Source organism: Monopterus albus, unplaced genomic scaffold, assembly GCF_001952655.1.
Source record: "Monopterus albus unplaced genomic scaffold, M_albus_1.0 scaffold175.1, whole genome shotgun sequence".
In the NCBI taxonomy this organism is placed as follows: domain Eukaryota; kingdom Metazoa; phylum Chordata; class Actinopteri; order Synbranchiformes; family Synbranchidae; genus Monopterus; species Monopterus albus.
Genome location: NW_018128055.1, coordinates 302,279 through 311,129, shown reverse-complemented (window position 1 = coordinate 311,129; position 8,851 = coordinate 302,279). Strand labels below are relative to the sequence as shown.

The 8,851-nt window shown below is 39.2% G+C and overlaps 1 protein-coding gene across 2 annotated transcripts in view; it reads right to left on the bottom strand.

The window, feature by feature from the left end:
• LOC109969567 (leucine zipper putative tumor suppressor 2 homolog) overlaps positions 1-8,851 on the bottom strand; it is a 32,436-nt gene that overhangs the window by 21,140 nt on the left and 2,445 nt on the right. The gene's annotated exons all lie outside the window — the stretch shown is intronic.

Sequence of the window (8,851 nt, the reverse complement as noted above, 5' to 3'; positions counted from 1 at the left end):
TTAAGTGTAACATAGGTTATGTTTTTTCTGTTTTTTTTTTTTTTTTTTTTGTTTAGAGCCAACATTAGCTTATCATACACACAGCAGTAACAAAACAGACAAGGCTACAAGAAGCTGCAGTACAGAAATGCCAGAGACATATTTGTATGCTGTGGTTGGATGACTGGGTGGATGGACTGTTCATTGTTTAAGCACTTGACATCTCGCATCCTCCGAGTGCGCAGGCAGGACCAACGGCTCTCCGTGCTCGTTACTGCCGATCCACTTCCCCTCTGCCTGCGTAAAGCCTTATGCAATGCTATGACGAGCCTGCTTCCTGTCCGTGCATCCCACCACCCACGGAGCTTCTGATCCTCACCTCCTTCTTCCCTGCCACCTCCTCACCTCTCAGCCAGTCAGCCTCCCACCACATGGTCAGCCTCTCCACTCAAAAACCTTCACTTCAATATTGTTTGGCCTTTTGTACATACAGTACAATATGGCTTACTGCATCCTGTATTTTTGAGATGTCACCTTTTTACAAGTATGAGTATTCCTGTTTATTAACAGAAAGTGTGTTTGTGTGTCAGCCATCTCACGGCCTCACAGAAGAAGAAGAATCAGGCCAGAAATCAGACAGAGCAAGGAGAAATGTATTTAAAAATATCCAGACAAACAACCTCAGGGAGGGGTCACTTACAAAGCTCCAGCTACATACTGCACCACTCAGCAATGTTTTAAGATTGATAAAGCATTTTATTACTTTGCAAGACAGTCCAGAAAGAAACAAAACTGATATCACAGTTCTAGTGTGATAAGGGAAGAGACAAAGGGTGAAACATTCAAAATGAAATGAAGGTTTGGTGTTTGACCATTTATGAAAGCCTCACTTTGTAGGGTGAGAGTGAACAAAAGGAGACATAACTGAAGTAGAGACTGAAATAGAACACAAGAGTGGAAGATGTATAAACAAAAAACATTCCAGTTTATTTCAACTGAGCATTGGTTATAATAAATCTGTGCTCAATCAAGTTATAGCTGAGAATTAGGAACACAGCGACGTCCCTACTGCTTGATTAATCGACTGACTTTGGAAAGTCGGTCAGTCAACTGTGATATTTTGAGTAACAGTTTTACCGTTCCCCTTTGTTTTCTCTTCTGAACAGTTCTCTAATTCAAATTGCTGACCTGTTTGCCTGTTTCTTGATTCTTAATTTTGTCATGTTTGAGACCACAGTCTGTGAGAAAGGCTGTGGGCGACACTACAGTTAAAGAGAGATGATTACAGCAGGATACCAGGCAGCTGTCACAGCTGAAGAGTGAGTGAGTGTGAAAGAGAGTGTGAAAGCAACATGGGAATGAAAGGCATGAAAAGAGGAGAGAAGTAGGAGTCAGTGAGGCTCCAGGCCTGTACTGTACATCAGCACATATGCGCCTCCCTGCAGCAGCTGTGAATGTCATGATCACACTAACTACCTCCGCCAATCACAGCTGCTTATGGGAGCAGTGCATTTTTCAGGAACACCACTTTTTCCTTCCTCTCTCTTTCTTGTCATAATCACCCACAGTCACAAACGATGATGCAACATACTACATATATAGCACATGCTATGTAAAGTTTTCTCTTGCCATGACTTACTTTTTGGTATTTGTCTAGATTCAGGAACACAGCCAAACATGACATAAATCTGCACACATCCTCCAACCGCCAACTGCCCCTGATGCCAGATATAACATCTCCACTGACTCTTTTTAAACACAGTAATGGAGAATGGGAATGCTGAATAGTTCCAAACATTAGGAGCAGCACCAGAGAGTTGCACTGACTTGGCTGCTAAATGCTAAAATAATAAATTAAAATCAACAGCAATAATTGTGTTAGTAACATTTTAAGTTAGCGACGTGTTAAAACATGTTTTACAACTTTTTATTTATTTTATTTTTTTTTTACTGTCTCTCAAATATTGGGTCACTTTAATAATTAGGTACCTAGCTAAATAGCTATCTACAACAACAGAACAGAATTAGTTTGCAAGGATGTTTGGTGAGAAATCCCGCTGTTTCCAACAGAAAACAATGAATCTGAATCAGCCGTTTTAAACTATTTGAAGCTACTTTAATCGTGTGACCCTGCTACCATTTTTGATCCCCGAGTGTCACAACTCTTCTATCTTAAGGGCATTTCATTTGCATTCCATATAAAAGATCAATATATCAATGTGAATTTACCATTTTCCTCCGACTGTAGTTATGTGGAAAATTGAGGCATTTTGACTATTTTGACATGCATTATAGACAAAATTAATCAAGTAAATAATTTGCAGACTAATAAATCATATAAATAAATAATAAATAACAGACAGACAGACTGACATGCCCTCAAACAGACCTTTTTCATCTGTTGAAACAGTGAAGGCACAGGTGTTAGTACCAACATTAACAAGGGTCGCTGTGCATTTCCACCCACCTAATTTATGTGCAATTTCAATTTGCACATAAAAACTGAGTGGAAACACCAAAAATTTGAAGTATCACAAAAACTTTTTTTTTTTGAAAAGTTAGTTTACTAATAAAACGGAATGCAAAAAATGCCACTGGAAAAAGAAAAAAATCAGATTGTACATATAGTATTTAAACATCCTGAAGATGAAAAAACTGATTCATGTGGGCTGTACATTATACAAAACATACTACTACATGAAATGTAAATGCAATGTTTTTATCATGTTTGATGCATGGCTCTGCAGCAGGTGCAGTTTGACTGCTCTTCATTTTACCGTAATTGTGTCATCTTGCTGCACCCTCCTCTTGTGCAATCTTTTAATGGCACCCAAAGACTGCTGCTGACAGCTGTTTAACTCAATGACCTGACTTCTAATATTCACAAAACAATAGTGATTCAAAACACAGATTTACAGTATTTCCATTTTCATTTGCTGATTTTCTAGACAGTTTGGTTGAAGTTTGCATTACATGGAAACCCGGCTATTCCGACAGGGAACTGACACGCTATACCAGGATGCTGAAACTGAAGTCGCTAAATGAAACTGAGCCATTAGTTTATTATTTACACCTGTGCCTTTCTTACTATGACCTATTACACTAGCTGTGAAAAGAGTAACTAGATCACATTGAACAAGCATATACCATCAAAACAGCAGCACTGTGGTATGTACAGTATCACTGAGAACAGAGTGCTGGAGAAGAGGCTGAGAAAACGCTGGTGGACATAAACAAGTTATTAAAAATGTTAACTTATGGAAAAAAGTTTGAAAGAAGAATGTGGACTGGCATCAAGGAAGTGAGCTTTAAAATATAGATGGTGGTTGGTTTGGTTTCCATGGTCTATTTGCATTGAAATGGGGCCATTAGTCAAAGCACCAGGAAAGGAGGTGACAAAATATGGCAATCTGGGAGGAAAAAGAGGCCTGTTCTGCACCTGAAAACTGGGACGAGGCAGAATTCACAAGAGGTTTCTCCAAAAAGAACTAAGTGCAAATACTCTAAATACTTTCGACAGTCTATATATTTTAAGTGTTTGTGATCACTCATGATCTGGGCAGGACAGACACGTAGCTCCACATTAACCAGAGAAGGAGGGGAAAAGGGCTCAAGGACCTAGGTCTCTGAAACCTCAGCCCCTGTCTCTCAGTGCCCTCAGACAGCTGTGCAGGCCAGATGTACACAAACCTCAGAGCTGGCTAAGAATACCAAACCAATCCCTGGGAGGAGATAAGGTCACGAGCCCTGTGCCTGTGAGGGAGCCTGAAGGACAGGAAAGATTTTTAATGTTGGAAAAGCTGGATTAAAGCTGGGGAGTATGTCAACATAATATGACATGAGACTAAAAAGATCTGTGGGATCTTAACTACAATAATACAACATTATATAAACAAGTTAAGGGTTTGGCCTCTGGTGCTGCCATTGAGCATAGCTTTTATGAGTGGTTTTGTTGAAATGTCATGAATATAAAGTAGAAAGAAAAAGAAACTACTTTGGTAATGAGTCAACTGTCCAATACCGTCTTCTCTGATATAAGTATTTGCTGATTTTCTTTGTTTTAATACCACTGCACAACGAATTAGGAGAAAACAAGACATCACACAAGAAAGCTGTGTTGTATTATTTTCATTAATTTGACATTTTATAGAACAATTAAGATATTCAAAATTAAAATAATCATACACCGGGTAGCAATACTATAACCAAACAGTGATTGAATAGTTCAAGATAAGCTTTGTAAATGTTTTATGCTGAAGAAAATGCAATGAACACATTTGGCCTTAGGGATACGTGTATATTTTGGTGGGAAACACTGAATGCAAATATTACAAAGCCTGCAACTAACAATTATTTTCATTATCAATTTTTTTCTGATTAATCAAATATTTGTTTTATCTAAAAAAAGATCAGAAAAGTGACAAATGCACATAGCAGCACAAGGTCATGTTATTTACTTTCATGTATGACAAAAAAAGGAGGTATCAAGTCATCATGTTTGAGAAGCATATTTAAAAGAAAATGACTCAAACAATTATGAATTTCCTGCGTACTGACCAATCTAATTAGACCTGATCTGAATCACCCTGTTGCGGTCAAATCACATAAAAGCAGCATCAGAAACCAGATTAAAATGTATTGCATTGTGTTGGAAAGGGAGAGCTGATGGCTGAAACTACCTGCACTCACCTTGCTTTGTCAACACACTACATGTTGTGGGTTCAGCCTGAGCATTAGGCTATAGAGTGTGCTGTGACACTATGTCAGAGCCATAACAGCCAGCCTCACTGTGAAATCCCCCATACAGATACAACCTGACACACACGTTTTCCTTTAGCAGAACTAAATTATTTCCAAGAGCTAACTAACTGCAGGCCTTTAACTGAAGATGTACACCTTCTGTTGCCGTCTAGAGACTAAACAGACACAAGCCTGTAGCATATTTTTCATCACAACCCATCATTTAAAAAGCTACACAAAGTCACAATTATTATTTCAGACTTTTTCAAACATTGTGTGGGAAACTGTACATCACCACTACTTACAGTAAGCAACCAGTGACAGGAGACTAAACTCAACACAGTGGAACACTACATTAACCAAGAAAGCCCCAAACCACTAAATCAGCATCTGATTTGACATAACATGCCCTCAGGAAACTAAACACAACAGCCTTCATGTTGCCTGACAGGCAAACACCTCCCACTGTGCTCCCATTGTTGTCTTGTCTTCTAAAGTTTCTCTCTTTTAATTTATTTAAGAAGACTGTTTTTACAGCCTCATCCAAAAAAAAGGGGACCTGACCTTGAAACACTCGCAGCAGCACGACAGAGAAATATAGTCACAAAAAACACATTTACGTTTATTTTTCATAATCAGTAGACTAATAAACTCTCTGAACCATTACTGTCTCCCTAACTCCACAAAGCCCACAAAGTGTGCTCCTACAACAAGATCAATGACATGACTTCATGCACACACACAGGTTTACTTCTCTATAATAACAGCTAACCAGCACATTCAGTACCTCAGGGCTGCTTGTATCTCACAGACCTGCTCTTCACGGAATTCAACAATGCTGCTTGATTATCACATGAAAGGTGAGATGTCACTCTGTCAAAGGATCCTCTGATAATAATGGCTTTAATCCTCAGTGCCAGAGGAGTATATACATACTTTCACCATTTGTCACCACATAGTTTCTCCAGATGGGAGTGGACCGAAAAGAAAGGATCTCGTTCCTGCTAGCTAAACTAAAAGCTAACAGCAGCTGACGAAGAAACACAAATGGTAAGCTATTATAGAGGACATGATCAAGACGCTGGTGGTAATCCTATCCAAACCAATTCAGAGTACTTTGTTTTAAAAACACTAATCTTGCCAAAGTACAATTAAAGATTCAAATAAAAAGATTAGAAACTGGGTTCTTGCCTTACCCTGTGTGATCTAAAGCCAAAAAAGTTTATCTCAAATGAATCACCAACAAAAGAACATCTGAATACAAATCATGTGATTTGTATGTTGTACTTGTAAATATGCAAATTGTACCGTTGTCATAACTTAAAAACGAAATCACTCGATACTTTAAACAACTGCCAGCTATGTTTTACATCCCTAAAATGTATTAATTTGAAATCTGTAAAAGAACAGGTGACTATGCAAAATTGAAGACAAAATTAATAATAATAAATCCGATTCAATAGCAGATTCTGATTCATTTAGATAAAATGCTATCAAACCCCAGCCCTAAATAGGGTCATAATATTCCTGTTAAGTAACAGACAAACCATGGGGGGACATGTCTACAGCTCATAGGAGCTCTACACAGATATGTTAACAAAGCAGTTCTCTGGAAATGTTTGCCTTGAGCTTTTAAAATCACTTGAGAAATGATCAATGCAAGTAAACTGTGACCTCCCACTATCAAGGCAACACAGCCCGTTCTTTCCAAGCTTGCTGAAGTAAACACTTGACCTTTGCATGCGTTTTAGAAAGAAGAACATCAATATAAAATCCTGTTGGGAGTTGAAGGCTGGAGCTGTTCAGTTTGTTGGTTGTTTTTGTCATGTTATTATCTTGCTCCAAGTATTTATCCTTTCTTTGTGCCCAACACATCCAAATTTGCCCATATCACTCCGGTTCTCCGCTCGTTGCACTGGCTTCCAGTGCAGTGGACAGTGCAATTTAAAGTTTTGTTGTTTGTCGTTAAGGCAATTCACGGACTTGCTCCGCAGTATTTATTAGAGTTGCTGACAGTGTATACCCCGCGCAGAGCGCTGCGATCCGCAGAGCACCTGGCACTGGTGGTCCCACAGACACGGTACAAGAAGTGGGGTGACCGATCCTTCGCTGTCCACAGTGCTAGACTGTGGAATTCGTTGCCGCAGGAGCTTTGGAATATAACAGTTATCGATTTTTAAGTCAGTTTTAAAAACTCATCTTTTTAGGCAGGCCTTCTTATCTGACATTTAATGCTTTTGAGTTCTCTACAGAGATAATGGTGTGTTATTTGTTTATAGACTGCAATGAGGTTCTATGTTGGCTATTAGGTATTGTACAGCACTTTGTGCTAGCATGTGCAACCTACCTCACCAGGCTTGCATGACAAATCAAAACTTGCACTAATGGAGACTTTGCAATTAATCATTTTTAATGTTTTTATATCTACAGTGCATAGGTGTGGGGATCTGTTTGTGGGTTCAAACAGAGGAATAATTAAAGTAATGGGCTTTACAGTTAAGGTAGCTGAGGTGTGTTCAAGGCCACTGTATGTTAACCCTGACAGCATGTCCATGTAATTGGCTAAGGCTTTCTTAGACTCAAACTAGTAGTGAGCTGTAAAGTGCTTTAGAAATAAAAATTATTATTATTATTATTCTTTACAGATGAGGTGCTGTATACAAAAACAGATGCAGTGCTTTACTTCAACCTTGGAATCTTTAGTATAAACACATCACAGTGCTGCTGTACATATATGCATCATAAATCCAATTTACCAACAAGCAAACATTTATGTGCAATACACTGAATTACATTCATGTTTCTTCTAGTGAAACAAACTGTGGAGGTCTGGTCCACATGCAACAATACTGTGAAAGGTTCCTCTGTACTGAGCCACAAGTGGCTGTGGACAGTGTCAGAGGGGGAATGCCCCTTGTTTTAAGAATTTACATATACTATTTCTGCATCCCAGAGTATGTCAACCAACGCAGCATCATAAGTCCATGAAGTCTGGATTAAGCAAGTCATAATTAAGGTGCAAAAAGTCCAGAATTGTGTGTATGAGACACATTTCTCTGTTAATCCTGTTTTGCAACCAGGTTCTTAAACTTGGGCACTAAGGTTGTAATAGCTGGTTGACGAGCCCTTTTCAGAGAAGCACTGCAACCCTGAACTCATCCAGACATTGTTTGGAGGAGCTGTATGCGAGAACACAAATTTCCAAATAAGTTGAACCAGACACTGAATGGACTTTACCCTGACAGCCCTCAGTACAAAGTCTGTGTAATGCCCAACTGGGACCATGTGTGAACACAGCAGGTTACTGTCTGGAGAACTCTGGGTAGTGGATATGTTGAGGACCTTTCTGCATGCAACTGGCACAAGACTGGACTGATACAAACACCCAGTGGTGAAGTAAAAGGATCATTCACATGAAGATGCCAACGAAAACGTCAAACTGGAAAGGTGCCCAGATTCAGGAACTTCCGCTGTTAAGGACCAACACTAGAATCATCAGACCAGAATTCAGGAAACGGCCTCCTGTGCATTCTACCCAGGCAGCATGCGTTGCATAACAAAAGTATTTCCAGCAGGTGAGAATTACTATGTGTGCAGGTGAGAATTACTATGTGTGCTACATGTGTGAAAAGACAACTCCAGACTTTGTTCATACCTGATTCAGGAGAATTAATTTTATAATTTTTCTGCTGGTAGCTTGATGTCAAGTTTTCAGGTGGTTCATAGCTCTGTACTCTGAGGAGAGTTGGGTTCAAAATGGCCACATCTGGTGTCACAGAGGTGTTTAATTAATCTTCACAATGACCAGCTGTTTCACTGAAAACTACAAACACCATTCCTGTGCTTCTCTCTGATAGAATTAATTGGTATTTTTAGGTTTGCTCATCCTCAAGTGTGTGATTTTGCATGGCAGGCCTTCAACAGGCCTTGCCACTTTTTCAACCTGTCTGACAACAAGTTTGCTACCTTAAATGCAGCTACTAACCTAAAACACATGACAGGTGAGGTGACTTGTAGTACCGTCACACACAAGCAGTCTGGATCAGGCTGCAGTGAAATTTTGTTAAGGGTTATGATTAAATAGGCTTTCTGTCGAGATTTAAAGGTGGGAGATGTGCATACGTTTTGTGAG